This window comes from Bemisia tabaci, chromosome 2, assembly GCF_918797505.1.
Source record: "Bemisia tabaci chromosome 2, PGI_BMITA_v3".
Classification (NCBI taxonomy): Eukaryota; Metazoa; Arthropoda; class Insecta; order Hemiptera; family Aleyrodidae; genus Bemisia; species Bemisia tabaci.
Genome location: NC_092794.1, coordinates 28482260 through 28503236, shown reverse-complemented (window position 1 = coordinate 28503236; position 20977 = coordinate 28482260). Strand labels below are relative to the sequence as shown.

The following is a 20977-nucleotide window of genomic DNA, read 5'->3' as shown; positions in this document are numbered from 1 at the left end:
TTAACTTTTGGTTTCTTTAATTTGCACTGCGTTCGATGCATCGAAACTCACGTCTGTACGATCATACGTCTAATCGATACTCATTTGCGTTTTTGGGCCATAGAAAAATAGCGCCATGCGCTATCGATTTCGGAAATGTGCGCTTATGAGCTGTGGCCGTATTGAGATTGAGCGTTTTTGCAGGCAAAGACCCCCTACGATGAGCAGGCGAGCAGGGCCTCCGTATCTTCTTCTTCGGAGCGGGAGTAGGTGGTGGAGCGTGCATGAAGCTCGCTCGGACTCCATGATTATGCTCTGTTGCTCTCTCCTCTCCTCTACTCTTTCGCTCATAATGGCGCCAAGCACAAATTTCACTCTCGGAGAAAAATTAAACTGCTCAGCTCAGGGAATTGACCTTTTTGATTGAGATAAAATTTCTAAAAGAGTCCAAACCAAGTCCTAACCAGGGTAATTCTCAAAATTCTTTGGTAAGATATTTTTCTGATAAAATTTAAGGATTAAGGAGGGAAAATCTTTAGAATTTCTGGAGAAATCATAACCTTGTGTGGGGGCCCCAGCGTTCTGAGGCATTGAAATTAATCTTAAACGTACCTATTTACATTTTGAATTTTGATGGAAAATGAGGAGGGGGAAGAAGATAAATGAAGCCCCCCACTCTGCTTTTATGTTGCTTAGTACATTCTGTGCGCATTAGAGGAACTAGTTTGAGGGAAGAAGGGGGATAAATCTTACCCTCTCCTGACTTCCTAAGAAATATGAGAGCTTTTGCTGACAATGGCTGTGTTGCAGCTTTCATTGTGGGAATTATAATTGCACCAAAACTATTTCAATGTAAAGATGAACCATCAAGCTAAAAATTTAACTTAACATTCGCACAAATGTATCAATTTTTTTTTGTGGCACAATGGGACAACTTCTGGAAACTTCCTGTTAAAGGTAACGAGGCACTTATTATATTTCTTGAAAAAATTGCTAAAACAATATCTGGGGACATTTCTGCTTTTGATAACTTATACCCACAAAAGTACATGACGATCCAAAGAGAGGTAAATTTTACCTGTCAGGCATCAAGGGGTGAAATATGGGAGCATTAATAAACAGCATTAGGTACCTAAGATGACATTTTACATTGGAAACATGATTATTTAAATGATTAGATGGATTGGGTGGGGAGGCGGCGGACGATAGGATGGGTTACTTATTGGTTTCTGAGTTCCCGTCGCGCCACGCAGCCATCTTGCCTGCTCATTCGAGGGGGTCTTAGCCTGCAAAAGTAAACATCCCGTATTGAAGTCATCTCTGAAAAGAAGAGAAACAATATTATTATTTTTCATTTTTCGCCATCCCTCCTACCCTCTCCCCCATCCCCTCCGCAAGTTGAAGTCGAGGTGCTTTTGCATGGTTGTGATGAGGCACGGCTGGTCTGATTGTGAGCTTGCACCACTCCCACCTAGCGTAATTTAGTAATTGAAATGAACGACTAGAGGCATGTCTCGAGAGACTTGCCACATTCCCGCGGAGTTCGGGAAAGCAACGAATTTTCCTAGCAGGTAATTTCCGGGCGCTCGAGGCAACACCGACCGGAGGCTCCTCTCCTGAATGGTCCCCGTGCTTCCCGTATATTAACCTATACAGTAAAATCAATTATTACGAGCGCCCCGTCCGGAGATATATCTTCACGGACGCTGTTGTCAAATTTCACTCCGTTTACCGACTTGGAAACATGGACTTATTTCTCTGGTGTTTCTACACTCGGGCAGCTTCACTTTTTCGAGAATACACTATTTCAGTAAACATTCTTGTGATATTCAACGTATCGATTCTCGATGGTTCGAACCACAACACTAGGAAGTACCCTCAGATCCAAATTCATCAGTTAGGAGTTGAATGTCTCAGTTCATTTTGCTCTGAAAAATCATAAATAATGACGCATTAAACATGAAAAATTTTGATCACGAGAATTACTTGGAAGGATACCACAATGCGGGCGAGAGAACGAAGAGATTATGTTTCAGTTTTCATCGGAACTATCAAACAGTACCTAATGTACAGTGAGTGACAAAAGTAGCCCCTTAAGTAATCACTTTACAGCTATGAGCACGGCGGGTATTTCCGAATTACGAATTATTTATTTTCTTTTAAAGGAGTTTTAATGAGCTAGACTAGTAATCAATAATTCTTGCGGGGTTTGAAAATTCAAGTTCCTACCTATCTTGAAATGAATAAAAAAACTTAGCATTTCTTCTCCCGTCCATAATTTTTTCTTCTTTTTTTAGCCATGAATCATGGCTATCCCTCATTAGAATCTCTTTCTAAACGCGAACTAATGATATAAATCGAGTCTTGTTGAAATTGATTTTTTATGATGCAGGGTGCAAGAATCTCAATTGACCTTCCCTGTTTACTAAGTAAACAATTTAGGGTGTTTCAAGGAGAGGAACTATTTAGGAAACGGCTCTACGGTCCAAGGTAATGGTCATGTCCAGATTCAACGTCACATGAAACGATTGTGAAGGGGCATTGACATGACAATGCTCCAGAAATTCACTCCACCGCGAATCCAAAGCATCCGGCTCAGCGTCTCACAACACGGCCATTCTCCCGGTCGGTGGAGGTGGAGGTGGAGGCGGGTGTAGAATTGTAGATGTTTATCAGCCCGACCGGGAGGGGGAGCGGTCATGGTCGCGGAGAGGGGCAAGGGAGTTCCGATCCGGTACGGAAAGGAAATACGTGTTCACGTCACGTGATGCTTTCTTCTGAACTCCTTGCCGCCGCTCCTCCCCCCCCCTCCCCGACCCGCGTTCCTTCACCGCTCCAATCCCCACAGCCACTCTGAGATTGTTTCAAATCAAAAACCATTAAACAAATCTAATTCCTCGCACTTCAAAGACACCTCGATTGTGTATCTCTTCACGCTCTCACTTGCGCCCTTGCGCACGTTCCGCCCTCGACGCCCGGCCTCACTGCAACAAGCAACACTTGAGCGCCGCGCCGCGGCTTCGAGTGTGATCATCAACTTCGAGGTTCTTCCTCCTCTCGTATCGAAAAACATGTGTTCCTCCTCTAGTTCCCCGCGTTTTTGTTTCCATCTCCACGGCTTACCATGCTTGCATGTAGGTTTTCCAACCTCTAATTGTACATTGTCAAACGCTGACACTTTGGTATTGTCTCTCGAAAACACAATGAAATCTTACTGAATGTCTCTAAGTGGTGTATGATTAGAACCCCAGCTGAAACAAAACCTGCTAGCTCTGTTTTCGTCAGAGGGCGTTTAGAACCCTGCTTTTAGCGTAGTGCGGATCCTGCTAAAAACGATTACGTTGGTGCGGTATTGATATAATTTACCAACAAGACAAGATCCATCCATATAGGTCAGTCATTGAGCAGATTTCCCCGCTCGGGGTAAGCCCCATCCATTGGCTCGTGACGTCAGCATTACTGCCGCGAAAACCAGAAAAGTCGGAAACAATGCTTTTCTTATGGGAGAGAACAAATTTTTCTTAATGAATCATTTAAATTTCTTACTTTTAAATTATTTGAAACTTTCTGAGTGTCAAAAGGAACGTTTAGAAATCAGCATTCAGGGTTTCGATTTTGCCGAATGTGTGTTCTTTCATTTTTACAGTTTACTCTGAATCAGCCATTTTCACACGCGAATCTATACCACGCCACTAGATGGCTTGTTACATCGCTGACTTCAAAACTCATTTAAAAATATAAAAACGCAAATTCAGCTGAATTGAAACCCTGGACGCTAATGTCTAAGCGTTATCCTCTCCTAAATGATTCATCAAGAAAAATTTGCTCTCTCCATAAGAAAAGCATTGTTTTTGACTTTTCTGGTTTTCGCGGCAGTAATGCTGACGTCATGCGCAGAAGATTCTCATTTAGGTTTCGGGGATGACTGACCTATATGGATGGATCTTGCAACAAGATATACCGACACAACGTCATTGTACCAACGTACCATTTCGGCACCATGTTAGTGAGTTTTACCCAGTGGCGCATTCCTTGCACATGCCCCTGCAGCAAACGTTAATTTCATATTGAAAATGCTGAGATCTTGTCAGTATTCATTGATTAGTATTTTACACGTAGACTGTGTGATTGCCCAACTTTCAAAATCTCAAGACGTCTTGAGGGACGTCATTCGTAAAATTTTGTCGCTCACCTTCATGGCAAATGGCATGGAATCATCCCCTTCATGGAATGGGCAAAATTTGCACTATTTTTCGATTTAAACAACATCAACGCACAATCATGAATTGGACAAAACATCACCCAGCTCATGCCTTGGGCAATTGCACAATGTGCGTGTAATTCTTGCAATTTGAAAATATGCACTTAAAAGGAAGATGCTTTAAATATTCTTATTTGTACCTTGATTTGCGCAGAATGGAGAGGAATATGAGTGATTCTTCAAACTGAATTTTAAACAGGAGTTATCGGGGATATCACTAAGTATCCCAAGCCTCATTCCTTGCTACGGAAGCACTGTAAGACCAGTAATTAAATCGAGATAAGGAAGAACTTCATATGGAAATCGGAATGTTGCCGGAGCTTCTCTCCCATAAAATAATTACTTTTATGGAAAATTATGAATGTTTCCTCGTGTTGAAACTTACACATATACTGGATGGGATTGCGAAAGAAATTCTCTGAAAACTCGGGAGAGAAATGTATAGGTATATTCCATTCAGAATTATTGCGTGCGATATACTGCGCTTCATGCATATGACACGCTCTATTTTGAATTTTCCCGATTTTAGGGCGATCATGATTTGTTATAGATATAACTAGGAAGAAGCTGAAAATTGAATATGATACTAGAGACATATTCTTCAAGCGTTCTCTTTTCACTTTACGCGTTGGATTTACCTGCTTGTCATGAGAAAATGTTTACGCTAACTGAGAAGAGAGAATGCACATTGCACGCAAGCGCAGTTCAAAAATATGAACCCAAAGATTTTTGAAAGTGCGAACATCATTTGGCTACGTTCTTTGCTGTTGGAACACTTTTTTTTGCCGTTCAGACCTTGTCAGCGATTTGGGAGTCCTTCGCGAAGCGCGTAGCTAAAGAAAGCAATAATAATTAAGTGACAGCTCGATGTGAAATGGAAAAGTTTTCATACTTTTTTCATTCCCCTCCTTCCATGAATATTTTAAGCGGGGGTTAAGGGTGTATACCTATTCACAATTTTGAATTTCTCATATCCATCTGACTGACACGTTTTTTACGTTCACATCCCAGACCCCGCTCGATATGAGAATGGTATTTTATTTAGGGGACTCGACAACACCAAGTATGAGTAGATTGTGGATAATTATTTCAGCTGATCCAAGATTCTTTTCCCAAATGACGTCAGCGACTTCCCCTAGCTCCCTCCTGCCATGTCAGGTTCTTGTTCGACCCTGATCTTGCCTCATTACCTGGTGTCGAATTTCGGCACAAATAATGGGAAAGATCTCATCAAGTATTCTGGGGTGCTTTATTTAGTTGGGAGCTACTTTTGAATTGGCGATGAGCTATTAAAGTCATACTATTTTCTTCAGACGCTGGTCCAAATTTTAAAAGCGCAACGGCAACGACGTAATATTTCAGTACTCAAGTTTTCCGTCTCAAAAATCAAAGAAAATAATTTTTTGCCACCGATTTTAGAACCGCATCAATTTTACCGCAATAATAATGAAAAAAAATAAAAATGAAAAGAACAACCGGGAAAGCTGTAATACGAAGGTATGAAAAAAGCGGTCAGCGGTCAGCGCGATTTTAAAGAGTCCAACCGCTAATTTACTACATATACTACCTGTGTATGTAAACAATTTTCAAAAATAAAATGAAGTAGTTCTTTAGATGTAAGTTTAAGATCTAAGAAAAAATAACAATCCATCAACTTGGGTACAGATATATCAATACTTAAAAAATCATTGATTTGTAATGAAAATAGGAAACATTGTCATGGCTCAAACAAGCTATTTAAAGAACTGTATTTTTTTTGAATGAGCTTAACATAGGAAATCCTCGTTGCAAAATATGCCACCTTTTTCGTTTGGAGGCTTTCCAGTGTTGTCGAGTTTAGACTTTGTCCGGAAGTGGCTACCGCCACCCATGATAGTTCGTTCGTGGACAGGCGCACTTTATCAGGTACATAAACTTTGTTCCTCCGCGTGGAATCGATTTTCGTTTTCATTTTACCTAAAATCGTCATCCCTTGGCCAGGTCGGCTAACCGTGCGGTGTGAACGGTGCAAACCAAAACCCAACCGATTCAAAATCCGTTCTTTCATTCTTTTAAAATATTCATGGCGTCTACAAACACGGAGGGATGGGAAGGAGCGCGGTTGCCGTTTGGGGCTGCACGGTCGGAACCGTGCGAGAAGCGCACAACTCCCTCTTGCTTTTCCGCGCAGATACGGGGTTCTGACTGGACGGGGGCGCGTGTGGCACGGATCGGCAACGTTGACCGATGTAACAAAAACCATTCCGGTGATCCGGCGAATTTTGTGAGCAAACTTGTTATATTACGCATCAACAACCCGATGCTTTTGTTCAAATATTTCGCGCTGCTAATGCCTCGGACCCTCTGCTAAGATTATATTTGCATTCCGTAAACATTTGCCAAGGGCAAACAGTGGGAGCGAAAAAGGATCACCTCTGGGTGGAGACGAGGTCCTCTCTAAAATATGAAAAATATTTTTCAAAGTTGAGTTATTCCTCAAGACTCGTCAGTCGGTCGTGAGGAATTGAAAGAAATGTCTCTATATTGAGACCAGAGAAAAGGTTCAAAGAATATTCTTGCTTGTACAACTCTGCTGGAAACAGTCATCATGTTAGTGCCATGTGACAATTATACAGAACCTTGTCGGCATTCGGAAGAAATCAATGCGAAAAGAAAACCAAATTATACCTCGATTGACAATAACAAGAGAAAAATCGGATGTCATCTATATTATATAGTTACAAGCAAAATCTTGGAAGCACTATTTCTGACGAACTGCCGGACCGATAAGGATGATCTTACATGTATGTCATCTATAGAAGATGTAGATGTGCAAAAAATTATGAAACCCCGAACTTTTAATGTTGTAGAGCTTTTAAAGCTCATGTCGCTTAAGTCCAAAAATACCAAAAACCCTCAAAAACATTTTCGGGCAAAGAATCCGGTCGAGGAAATTGACGTGTTACATCTTATTAATCAAAAACATTCCCTTTCACCCCTCCAAGAAGGTTGATAAAACTAAGTAACTATGAGATAGGCAAAACCCTCTCTTAAATTCTCTGGGTCCACCAAGGCCACATATGTGCAAACACTTACTCTATATGGTTTAAAAAAAGAAACAAAAAATAATTCCTTAACAATAAGAAAATTAAAAAAAAAACAACCAAAAACCGATTTTGTGGTTCACAGGTATGTACGTAAATCCCTCGAATAAACTTGAAATCACAAAATCGGTCGAGAATATCTAAATGAATTCTCCCCTTCAATTATGAGTTCCGCAACAAGCACGACTCGCTTGAGGCTTTCAATACACGAGCCGCAAGAAACTGATTTCTTCTTTCTTACCTACTGATTGTGAGGAGAGCGGGAGCATTTACTTTTTCCTTCAATTGTACGGGATGCAACAAGCATGACTCTTGCTTTTGCGGAAACCCTTTCATTAAGGAGATAGCGAGAGCCTATACCGCGTTCATTTCCAAAAGGGACTACTTCAGAATTTCACGCATTTTAATAGTTCAAACGCACAATTCTACCGAAAAACTTAATTTAAACGGAAAACTGTGTGCGTTGAGGAAAAGAACGTGAAGAAAAAATACAAATTCATGTATAAATTCTTCCTTCGTTGGCAAATTTTCGAGGTAAATCGTACCCAAGAGCCAAATATTGAGCTACGAGACCACGTTTTGTGAGCAGTATAAATTGCTCGTGATGAACTTTAAGGGGCCTTACGATCCATTGTCGCCATTTCGGCCAATTTTTAGGGTTTTTTTTTTTTTCAATTTTACACGCATCAGACTTTATTCAACCTATAACCGTGTACAACGTACACTCTCATTTTTGGAAATAACGTTATAAAATATATCATTATAACGTTCTTTGTAACTTTTTCTTACGAAACCATATGTCGTAGAACGTAGAACGTTTTAGGAAATGAATAATGACTTTCATGCAGAATTGAAGTGCTTTCCGGAAAAAGGGCACATACCGAAAAAACGCGTTGTGAGAAAAACACATTTGAAGTTTTCATTCTTACTTTCTGGCCACTGATGATGACATACATCGGAACTGGGGCACTCATATCAACGTTCATACACCCTAAAAGGAATAACGACCATTGGTTACACTTCTTTCAGTGTTGTGGGAAGAATTTTTTTTAAAATTTTCCGATATGTGCTCTTTTCCCGGAAATGGACCGGTGGTCATGGGTTTTGGCTTTTGAAGCTGAATTTTCGAGACTTTAACCAGTTTCTGAACAAGAGTAAATAATTCCGATTGATTAATAAATCACAATTTCGATTGAGAACGCGCAGGTGGATCATTTTCGATCATTATTAATGAAAAAGACTGCGCAACACGCGAAAAAATCGAAAAATTCAATCTCACACGAGACCATTAAAAATTACGATTCATTAATTACGGTTCATTAATAATTACAAAAATTCACTTGTGACTGGTGCAACGCTTAGACAATCCCTACAACCCGATGCTATTGCATTGATTAGCAGAATCAGTGCGATGCATCTGTAGTGAGGGATGCTTATCAGTACCCATCACCTCCCTGCCTGCCTGCGCGTTATCTCCTCGACGTCGCGGTGACTGTACCCAGAGGCAAATACATGAAATACGTCTGTGACCCCTGACTTATTGTTAGTCTCACAAAACGTGGTCTCGTAGCTCCAAAAATTGATCAATTAAGCAACTCGGGACATTGGTACATTAGGATGCGAGGAATCCATTTCTGTCTTCTCCAGTAAAGGGCACATACGCGTATGTGCCCCTTTTCCGGAATGCTCCTCAATGGACCACTAGATAAGGCACGAATTTTAGCATTCTGATATATGTTTCTTAACCGAAATTTTACGTAAAACACGATGCGCACAACGAAAATTACCGAAAATAACTCCTGACGAAGATATTTAATGATTCTTGATGCGTCAATTCAAACCACCCGCTCATGAAAACTCAATGCTCTACGTGATTCATATCGCGCGCTAAACGTTTATCATGACAGTCTCTGCGATATAAACATCTGGCAACCTCAATCTTGACGCTTTGGCTCAGTTATAGCAAATTGCTAATAGTTTGAACAACACATGGTGGGAAATGAGCATTGCTCGATTGAGAAGCTTGCTGAGTCGTTGTAGTGGGCGATTTGACTCACGTAGAGCTTTGAGTTTGCTTGTGTGAGCGGGCAGTTCAAATTCCTTGTAACCAATGTGAAATAAAAACGTTAATATCTTCGTTAGGAGTTGGTTTCAGTGATTTTCGTTGTGTGGATCGTTTTCTACGTGAAATTCTGGTTAAGAAACATGTATCAGATCGCTTAAATTCGTACCTTGTCTAGTGGTCCATTGTGGGATACTCTTCTCATGCAGCCTCTCATGTTGCGTAAGTGGCCCGTAGCATTAAGTCATACTTATAATTATAATCATAAAATTAGGTCGAAGTCATAATTAATTTTCTTAGAGACGTCTTCGTCATAATTAATCCAATTTTTGGCACTTTAGGACGATTTTTCTCGGAAATTTGGCAACGTAAGAGTAAGTTCCAACGAACGTTAATAATGTACTTTTTTACGTTCTTTTCAAAAATGAAAATTACAGCACAAATACAAACGATACACCCCTACGGAGGATGATTAAAGGTCGAAAAACATTCAAAAGATCTACCTTACACATAAGAAAAGGCCGCAAAAGGTGACATCCCGGACAATTTTCAGATCGTGGGAATCCAAATCAACTATGCTTTTTTAATATGTTGTATAGATAGGTAAGATAGATCTGTTACGTAAGTACGTCAGTATGAAAGCTATGCCCCACTTTCATAAACCATGGTGTGGGGATTTATCCAATTTTTCAAATATTTGGCTCTTTGGTACGATTATTCTCGAAAATTTGGCAACGAAGGAAGAATTTATACATGAATTTGTATTGTTTCTTCACGTTCTTTTCCTCAACGCACACAGTTTTCCGTTTAAATTAAGTTTTTCGGTAGAATTGTGAGTAAAATAGGGGAAAACCCTAAATACGAGCGAAAAATGGCAACGATTGACCGCGAGGCCCCTAAAAATCCATCGGAGCCCTTTTCAAAGGCCAGAATTGGAAAGCACGCAAAAAAATACATAGGAATGACCTCGTGAAGCTTAAGAAAGGGAGTGAGCAGACGACTCCGAGCGGCGAGCGGCCGGCGCCCGGATTCCAGTCGGCGCGCGCGGAGCGTAAACTTAGATTGCTCATATCTCCGTCCCAATCGTTTCCCTGGGAGCTATAATATATCAAACGAAATGGAAAAGTACGAAAAATACATTGAACAGTTTTTTTTCGAATCGAGAATCCGGCATTTGACGATATACTAGGGTTGAAAAAAAATTGACCCTTAAGAAAGTGTGAAAAATGGCATCATTGCAATCTGAAATCACCTGAACGATCAAATTGAGTACATATTTCAAAAGAACGCAATTTTTGGAGAATTTTAACGCAAACCGCACCTCAATATCTCTTTTCGTTCCAAAGATATGGAACTCGACGGTTTTCAACTTGGCAACGCTGCTACGCGAAAAGAAATTTATTTCAGGCCTTGAAATTTTGGGAAAAGGCGTATCCTTTAGAGAGGAATGACATACTGAAAATTGGTCAACATCCATGAGGGGGGAATTTTTGTCGATTTTGCATACACCCCTTTTTCGGACTCACTGACGCGACCGGCTCGATGCTCTCAGTGAAACGGTGCCTTTTTATCCCTGATGCCAGCTTCAGTTTTACCAGTGGACCCATTTTACCACATAGGTACATGACAGGAGTCAGGCTCTTTCGATTAACTTCGCTGTGGCATCTAAATCATGGTTGCCTTTACTGTAAGCTTACCATATGATTTGGATGGTGAGAAGGCTAAAAGTTTTCGTTTATTTTTCCTTTTTTTTTTCATTTTCACGGAACGGGTCCCATTTGACACGAGGGGCTATTTAAAAAGATTGAATTAAGTTTCGATGTAAGAAAACTCACACCCATGCTGTGATGTACCTAGGTGTTATTCTCTGATTTTTTTTTCTTTCTTAATTTTTTTTATTTTCTTTTTATTTTTTTTTTATTTTTATCTTAGAGGTAATCCACACTTGTTTACGCATCAAGCCGGTCGCGTCAGTGAGTCCGAAAAATCTTGTATCTCTGTCAATAGACGGAAGGAGAGAAGAGAAGAACAGATGAATCGTTTAAACTATTAAAATGCGTGAAATTCTGGAGTAGTCCCTTTTGGAAATGAACGCGGTGTAGGCTCTCGCTATCTCCTTAATGAAAGGGTTTCCGCAAACGCAAGAGTCATGCTTGTTGCATCCCGTACAATTGAAGGAAAAAGTAAATGCTCCCGCTCTCCTCACAATCAGTAGGTAAGAAAGAAGAAATCAGTTTCTTGCGGCTCGTGTATTGAAAGCCTCAAGCGAGTCGTGCTTGTTGCGGAACTCATAATTGAAGGGGAGAATTCATTTAGATATTCTCGACCGATTTTGTGATTTCAAGTTCATTCGAGGGATTTACGTACATACCTGTGAACCACAAAATCGGTTTTTGGTTGTTTTTTTTTTTAATTTTCTTATTGTTAAGGAATTATTTTTTGTTTCTTTTTTTAAACCATATAGAGTAAGTGTTTGCACATATGTGGCCTTGGTGGACCCAGAGAATTTAAGAGAGGGTTTTGCCTATCTCATAGTTACTTAGTTTTATCAACCTTCTTGGAGGGGTGAAAGGGAATGTTTTGATTAATAAGATGTAACACGTCAATTTCCTCGACCGGATTCTTTGCCCGAAAATGTTTTCGAGGGTTTTTGGTATTTATATCAGCTCGTTTTTGAATAGAAAAAGGTGTGGCCCTAAAATATTAAGTAGGTACTATTAGCTATTTGAAAATCCTGAATGAATGGAAAGTAAACAAAACATTTGCTAAAGCACATACACATTCAGCGGAAATTTTAATAGCACCCACTGACTAGTGATCAGTCTGGAAATAGGTTGTTGAAAGTAGCGGAGCTACCTAAGGTAGTCAAATGCATCTGTACCTATTGGAAAGGCTCACAGGAAAAGGGTGACAGGGGGGGAGGCCGGGAGGGGTTTAATAGCTATTGAGTTGTCACATTGCACAAGGTGACTTGAATTTCCAATTTTCCAACAAAAGTAGGTACATTAGGACGACTACTAGTTTCTCAGATTTTTTGTGGTTCCCTCAAGGGTTATGTGAGTGAACGTTAGATACTTACTGATATTGAAGGATGAACTAACTGTAGGATACCTACTCCCAAGGGGCTGAATATTTCCAAGGGTAAAGGGGAGTGAATCAAGGTTACTGAGTGTTACCCTGGCACGTGTAATGTGTGACCTATTAAAATTCCAAGATTTATAAATCTTGGAATATCTATTATAATATTAAGTCCTACGTAAAACTTGAGTGATTCAGGCACCTGATATTCGACTAAATTTCAACATTTAAGTACATTTACCTGCGTGAGAAAATTAATTGAAAAAGAGTATAACTTATTGTCATAGGCATTACACTGTAAGCTTATTCCAAGTGATAAAAAAATTTTGCCCATTTGTTTCAACTACATACATCATCCCTCTTAAGCGCACCTATATTTGTATTAATGCTAGCGGCAAGTTTTTCGATACTGAATTTCATCACTCACCAACCTATCAGATGATAATTGAAATTCATGAGAGCGTTGCCTTATAAGACATACAGGGTTATTCGAAAGTTACGCACCACTGGCCATAACTTTAGTTCTAATTATGATATCGATTTGCGGTTTGTGGCGTCCTTCCTCATATCGAGGGGGAAACTTTTTGAGGTACTTTTCAGTTCTTCACCCCCCCCCCCCAGGGGGAGGGGGGCGGGGGGCAACTCAAAAATGTCAAATGGCAACCCCCATCATGTGATACATCTTTAGAAAGAGCATGAAAAAAGAAAATTTTTGGCGCAAACCAGAAGTCGATCTGACCCCCCTGTCAAAAGATAGTGGGGTCCAAAGGTTATTTAGGGGGTCCTTACCTTCATTTTTTAGATTAGCTTCGGCGGCTCTTGGACATACCATTTCTCTTTTCAAAGAGTCCTCGAATACTCCAAGTCTGATACCGAAGTCTTCATATTGCCCCCGGGCCACCATAGCCCCCCCGTAGGGGGGGGGATGTGCCTGTTACAATGAAACATTGCATTTAAATGCGAAAAGTCACAGAAGAGCTTCAAACTTAGCATCAAATCCGAGTGGAACTTCTTGCCAATGTTAACGCAAACGCAGCCTGCGACTTTAAAGTGAGTTTTCAAAACTCTTAGCCTCCTGCCCCCCCTCATTTTTGGTTGCAGAGCGGGTGAAAACCGGGACATTCACTACAAATAATGCCCGAAACTAATGTCCAACTTGAGGAGGACCCTTGAAACGTTGCGATCAGTCGGAGCATTGAAATACAAGGACTGCCACCCCCTTAAAGTACGGAAACATCCAAAACACCCCCGCTGCCCTCCTCATTTTTCGTTGCGGAGCGGGTAAAAACCGGGAAAATCGCCAGAAATGATGCCCGAAACCACTGTAGAACTTGACGAGAACCCTTGAAACGTTGCGCTCAGTCGGAGAACTGCAACACAGGAACTGCCGCCCACTTTAAGGACGGAAACATCCATAAAACCCCCGCTGCCCCCCTCTTTTTTCGTTGCAGAGCTGGTAAGAACCGGGGCATCATTTCTGGCGAATTTCCTGATAGATAAGATAAGACTATGTCTTATCGTATAGTATCGAACATAGTTTTAATGATCAGGCGGCTGGGCCATCCAAGGAGATGGGTGATACATTTTGTAGGGCTCCTAGACAGAGGAGGAATGGATGCTCCTGTTTCACACAGGAAATACTTTGATGCAGCAAAATGAAGCTCATTTTAATTTAATTGTCAAGTTAAAAAAATGGAATGAGTACATACCCTTCACGAAAGATCCTGTAAGATATTCACTGGCAGAATGATGTTTCTAACAACTACTGATACAAAATCAAAGAGACTCGGAGAAAACCAAATTTGAGCTGATGCTCATCATCAAAGATCTGTGATTCAGTGACATTAAGTTGACCTATGATTGAACTCTACTGAGAAGAAATAAAACTGTACCTCGCTTTCTCAGAAAGCTATAGCCACAAACCAATCAACGCGTAGGATGAATTGCAAAATTCGATACCTGACTGCATTTCTCGCCATCAGCTGGTAAAGCGTTCTAATCATGCAGAAAACATAGAACTTAACTTATATCTAATAGTAGGGTCCACTGAAAAACACTTCTCTTCAAGATGTGAAGACTAGCGTTCCTGACAATCATGAGGAAAATAACAATATAATTGAAACCACAGGACTTTTCTTCAATCCACCGTTGCGCTTTCCGCTTGTCTACAAATGCACGAAATGGTATAGAAATTTTTGGATGCTACTTGTTATGAGAATGCAAACAGGGATGTAAATGCTGCTTCCTTTTAATTGTTTGGCACAATTTCGTAATTTCATCATCGTAAACATTTATTTATCGCTTGGATCAGATACAGCAGATACAGCCAGCTAGACACAGCCTAACCTCACTCATTAATCCATTGTTCAATATGTAGAAATCACTTGAACATTTTAAGAGAAACCAATGAAGTAGTGTATCGGGCTCTAACAGAAAAAGAAATAGTAGTTAGGATCTAAAATGAATTGAACTTTTAAATTAAATCCATTCATTATTCACAACTTTACAGTAGCTGGAGGTTGGAGGTTGGTGACGACGACGGGAATTTCGTTCCCGAAACTCGGACGGACCTGAACAGTATGAACCAATGGCATTGAATCATCACTGGTTTTTTTCTAAATTCAAAAATTATGGCTAAAATTTTGAACGATTTAAGCAGATGCTGGATTATCCGTGCAATAAAGCCCTATTTTATGTGGCGAAATGAAATCCTTATATCTTCAAGCAATGCCCTTTATATAGGCTCCATTACAATCTGCGGCCGTGTAAGCGAGAAATCTGTTGTCAAAGATGGTCATGACAGGCAGTTAAGTCGTATTTTCCGTAATTTTTCTCTTAGATCACTAGGAATGTTGAAAAACTGTAGAAACCCGTAGACACGGTAACATGGCGATTCTTTAGGTACCCACTTTTATGGGTTTAAGGTTTACCGTTATCGCGGAGTTTGAGTGACTTTCTCAGGACCCTGGATTCTTGAAATTCAAATCTCCCGGCAAAGTAAAAAGTAACATTTTCCTCGTTTTGGATCATTAAGTGCTTATAACTTTTTGAAAACTCAATGGATCTTAATGAAACCCTCACACGCCATCCCGCTAACTTAGCTGCGTCCATAGACACCAAGATCGTTGGACCTACAGACCTATATGTTTAATTAATACACTTATTGCCAAAATCTTCGAACGAATTATTGCCAATAGATTGGAAAAATCCTTCAATTTTGATGTAAGACAACACGGATTCAGAAAAGGCAAATCTACCCTGACGGCTATGGAATCAGTTAAAAGAATCTATGATTATCACATGCGTAAATCAAGAGGTAAAAGAGGATTACTATGCTTGGTCTCCTTGGACATAAAAAATGCTTTTAATAGCATAAACTGGATTGATTTTATCTCTACTCTTTGTAAAAGAAATGTACCATCATATCTCGTTAGAATATTAAAATCATATCTCTCTGATAGGTTTCTGGTCTTTCCAAATTTCAAAATTAAACTCAATTCAGGTGGTGCTCAGGGTAGTATCCTGGGCCCTCTCATATTCTTAATTATCTTTGATGAAATTGTTAGAATTAGATTTAACCAAGGAACTGATAAAAATGTGTACGCAGATGATACGCTTCTGGCCTTTGAAGTAGAAGATAGGAAAGCTCTTCTCTCCGAAACAGAGAAAACATCAAAAAAATTAAAAAGGAATCTTAGAAAGAAAGAACTATTCATGGAAGAAAGCAAAACAGAAGCTATCATTTTAGACAGTAGAAAAGAAGATACTAAAGCCAAAATTAAAATTGACGAGACTTTGATCGAATCGAGCGAGATTATGAAATATCTTGGCTTTTTTATTACAAAAAATGTAAACTTCTATGAACATTTAGAATTAACTTGCCAGAAACTTAATAAAACCGCTAGTCATTATCGACAAATTCTTCCCAACACTTTCGGCCCTTCTTTCTACAAACGCAAAATTATTTTTCAAGCATTGCTCTCTATAATCTTTTATGGAATTACAATCTGGATCACAGCCCTTCAATGGAAAAAGACCACTAAGCTATTAGAAACTTCTATTCGTCCTCTTAAAAGGACTCTGATTTGTGGATATAAGTCGGTATCTAACTTTGCTCAAGATGTCATCTCTGGGGTACCCCCAATTGATTTGTTGATTGAATTAAAATTCAGAATTGCCAAGAAAGAGGATAGATTAGTAGTTGATTCAGATATTAGAAAGAAGTGGAGAGCAAGATGGAAAGATGAAACTGGAAACAAATGGATCAAAACAGTCATTAAGGATTTAGATGCCTGGTTGGACAGAGACCACGGATTTCCGGATTTCTACGTTACACAATTTATTTCAGGTCATGGTTCCTTTGGCTATTATTTGGAAAAAAGAAAAATCATTGATTCACCCCTATGTTCTTGTGGCCAAATTGACACCCCTGCACATGCATTTTTTGACTGTTTTGTAAATAAGGACAACTTAAAGAAATTAGAAAACGAAGTTAATAATAAGATCACAAAAGATAATTTATTAGATGTAATGTTGGCAAATAAGGAATTTTGGCATAAAGGATATAATTATATAAAAAATATTTTAGATAATAAGAATAAATATTATAAAGATAAGACTAACAATGTACAAATATGTAAACCTCTCCCCGATGTAGTGTCTTCCGACGGTCCCGGGGCCTCTTCCTCGGGACTTCCGTAAACGCCTCTATTTTATGTGTGATATATATATCTGTAATGTAAACTTAATTAATACTTAGACTCTTTTTTATACATCTCTAACCTGGGCGATGGATATATCCTTGATATTTGCCGTCCTTCTATCGTATATCAAGTAATTAAGTTGTTATTTATATGCCTAAATATCTTTAACAATACTTATCTTATGTTATATACTTATCTTATGTAATAAATATTAATTAATTTATTTAATATTTAATTTTTATTTTTTAGTATTTAATTAATATTACATAAGATAAGTATATAACATAAGATAAGTATTGTTAAAGATATTTAGGCATATAAATAACAACTAAATTACTTGATATACGATAGAAGGACGGCAAATATCAAGGATATATCCATCGCCCAGGTTAGAGATGTATAAAAAAGAGTCTAAGTATTAATTAAGTTTACATTACAGATATATAAATCACACATAAAATAGAGGCTTTTACGGAAGTCCCGAGGAAGAGGCCCCGGGACCGTCGGAAGACACTACATCGGGGAGAGGTTTACATATTTGTACATTGTTAGTCTTATCGAGTTTAATTTTGAAATTTGGAAAGACCAGAAACCTATCAGAGAGATATGATTTTAATATTCTAACGAGATATGATGGTACATTTCTTTTACAAAGAGTAGAGATAAAATCAATCCAGTTTATGCTATTAAAAGCATTTTTTATGTCCAAGGAGACCAAGCATAGTAATCCTCTTTTACCTCTTGATTTACGCATGTGATAATCATAGATTCTTTTAACTGATTCCATAGCCGTCAGGGTAGATTTGCCTTTTCTGAATCCGTGTTGTCTTACATCAAAATTGAAGGATTTTTCCAATCTATTGGCAATAATTCGTTCGAAGATTTTGGCAATAAGTGTATCAAGAGTGGCGGTAGCCACCCCCGGTCGAGGAAAATGACGTCCTACTAAAGTCCCGATAACAAACGGGTGGCCGACACTCTTAGTCACAGGCAACTCCCTTAATCTGAAAATTGATTCGATATAAAATGGAATTCAGAGCAAACGGCGGCACGGATTCCAACGATCTTGGTGTCTATGGACGCAGCTAAGTTAGCCGGATGGCGTATAAGGGTTTCATTAAGATCCATTGAGTTTTCAAAAAGTTATAAGCACTTAATGACCCAAAACGACGAAAATTTTACTTTTCACTTTGCCGGGAAATTTGAATTTCAAGAATCCACGGTCCTGAGAAAGTCACTCAAACTCCGCGATAACGGTAAACCTTAGACCCATAAAAGTGGGTACCTAAAGAATCGCCATGTTACCGTGTCCACGGGTTTTTACAGTTTTTTAACATTCCTGGTATTCTAAAAGAGAAATTACGGAAAATACGACTAAACTGCCCGTCATGACCATCTTTAACAACAGATTTCTCGCTTACCCGGCCGCAGATCGTAATGGAGCCTATATAAAGGGCACTCCGTGAAGATGTGAGGATTTCATTTTGCCACATAAAAAAGCGCTTCATCTCACGGATAATCCAGCATCCGCTTAAATCCTTCAAAATTTTAGCTATAATTTTTGAATTTAGAAAAAAACCAGTAATATAATGGTTCAACGCCATTGGTTCATTCTGTTCCGGTTCGTCCGAGTTTCGGGAACGAAATTCCTGTCGTCGTTATCAACCTCTATCTACTGTAGTTATTTGTGAATAATGAACAGATTTAATTTAAAAGTTCAATTCATTTTAGATCCTAACTAATATTACACACTTATATTATTACGCCCACTTTTATCCCGATACACTACTTCATTGGTTTCTTAAAAATCTCAAGCGATTTCTGGTCGGTCGTTACCAACCTCTCTACCTAGTTGTGAATAGATTTACCTAATTTGGATAAGAGTTTAATTCTTTGTAGATGCTAACTACTATATGTACGTACTCTTATTATTACGTCTCACGTGTTCTACTGGAGCCCGATATACCTTAATTTCTCTTAAAATGTTCAAGTGATATCTTTATTTTATTGAACGATGTGTGACAAAATTTTAAGTGAGGTTATGTCGTCATGTTTATGTCAGTACCTGACCGAAGCGATAGATGTAATTCCGGTAAATTACGTCAAAGAAATTACACCGAAATTGTGCCAAACTCTCCAAAGGAAGCAGCATGTACATCACAGAATGTATTCTCACTACTAAAGTCTAAAAATTACTGGAATATGAGCCTCGGTCTTCACATGCGACTGTCACTGAACTTCGACCAAAATTTATTCGCTCTATATCTTGCCATCAACCTATGTGCTCTGGAGTGATTATGCTTCTCTGAAGTGTATGTTATTTACATTAAGAACATGTTTCCTTCATGATTTATCTTGGAATCCTCCTATCTCTTCTACCGTTCTTGTTACGCGCGGCTTGCGTACCTGAGTATGGGAGGCACAATTCCATCACTTTTCGGAACAGTTCAATCATAGGTCAACTGAATGTCACATAATCAAAGGTCTTTGACTGTGAGCATTTGCTCAAATTGGTTTCTTCTGAGTCTCTTTGATTTTGCGTCAGGAGTTGTTAGAAACATCATTTTGCCCAACTTTAGTAACAAGGTCTTTAATGAAAGGTATGTACTCGTATTATTCTCATAATTTCATAAGTTGATGATGAAAACACAATGAAGGCTTCATTTTCTTGCATCGATTACCGTGTGAAATGGGTGCGTCCATTCTTCCTCCGTACAAAAGCGTAACAGAATAAATTGCTTATCTGTTAAGAGGACTACAGTAGTAACATACGTAGGTGCCAGTTCCTACCTAGTTCCATTGGAATAAGTGCGATTGTGTCAATCAAGGCTGAATACAATTATATTAACAATTATCTTTTTATCCAGCCAGAAGTATGTCTTCATGATCCTTACTTTGTCTATGAGCCTTGCCTGATCGCATCAGCCCCAGTAAGTGAGAGGATATACCCACCTAAATCGGAATGGAAAGCTTTGTTTAAATCGCCGCCCCTCTTTCTTGCTGCTTATGTGAGGGGATAATCTCCACCCTGTTAATGGATATTTAATCTCAGTTCTCTGTTTTAAATGAGGACCAGTTTGCTAGAGGGAGCCTCTGTGTCATTCACGTATTGAGTGTTTGTTTACATCAAGTCATAAGGTTATGTTTGCACCCACTTATTGCTATTTATACTTATTGCTAGATGTGTTACTGAAGTATTATTCCATTTTGACCTAGCGAGTGCTTTCTAAGCTCAGCTCCCAGCATGTAATTACTCCAGTGAAACAGTGCACGTAAAATATCAGGTGTTCGGAGTTCAGTATTGACCTACCTAGTTTCTGCACCGCTAATCGTCCAAGGCTGAATGTGATTAGATCAATTGGTATCATTTATGAGAAGAAATGGAAAGCTCGCATATCACCTTCCATATATTAACTAAATGCTCTTATCAAGAGATTGCCGTTTCGGTTGATGTCTGTCAGTGAACCTTAAAAACTCAAGGAAACTAAGAGGTAAATTTTGCAATATTTTATCCTTAAAATGCCTGTATTACGACCAAATACTTTCTTCATGGCTATTGCATTTTTTAAAATAACTTAAGGCACTACCTAGGTGGGCAAGTATATGATTTGACAAATTTTATGGTGAAGCGATATTATTCGAAATTAATCCAAGAGAAAGACAAGCTATTTCATTGCATGCGCAGGTATTTTTTTGCAATGGCCGATACTTAATAAGGTCAGTGAGAAATTCTCTTAATAGGTATTCATTGTCAGAACCTGCAGCCTGATTGTCGAAATTGTGTGTTTCTCGGGTAGACATAGATGACATA

General features: G+C 39.1%; 1 long non-coding RNA gene across 1 annotated transcript in view; it reads left to right on the top strand.

Moving 5' to 3' along the window:
- The window catches only part of LOC140224041 (uncharacterized), a 110284-nt gene extending 90765 nt beyond the window's left edge, over nt 1–19519 (top strand). Inside the window, exon 2 of the long non-coding RNA XR_011899282.1 lies at nt 18062–19519. This is a non-coding gene — a long non-coding RNA (uncharacterized lncRNA). The remainder of the gene's footprint in view (nt 1–18061) is intronic.
- Nucleotides 19520–20977: the final 1458 nt, after the last annotated feature.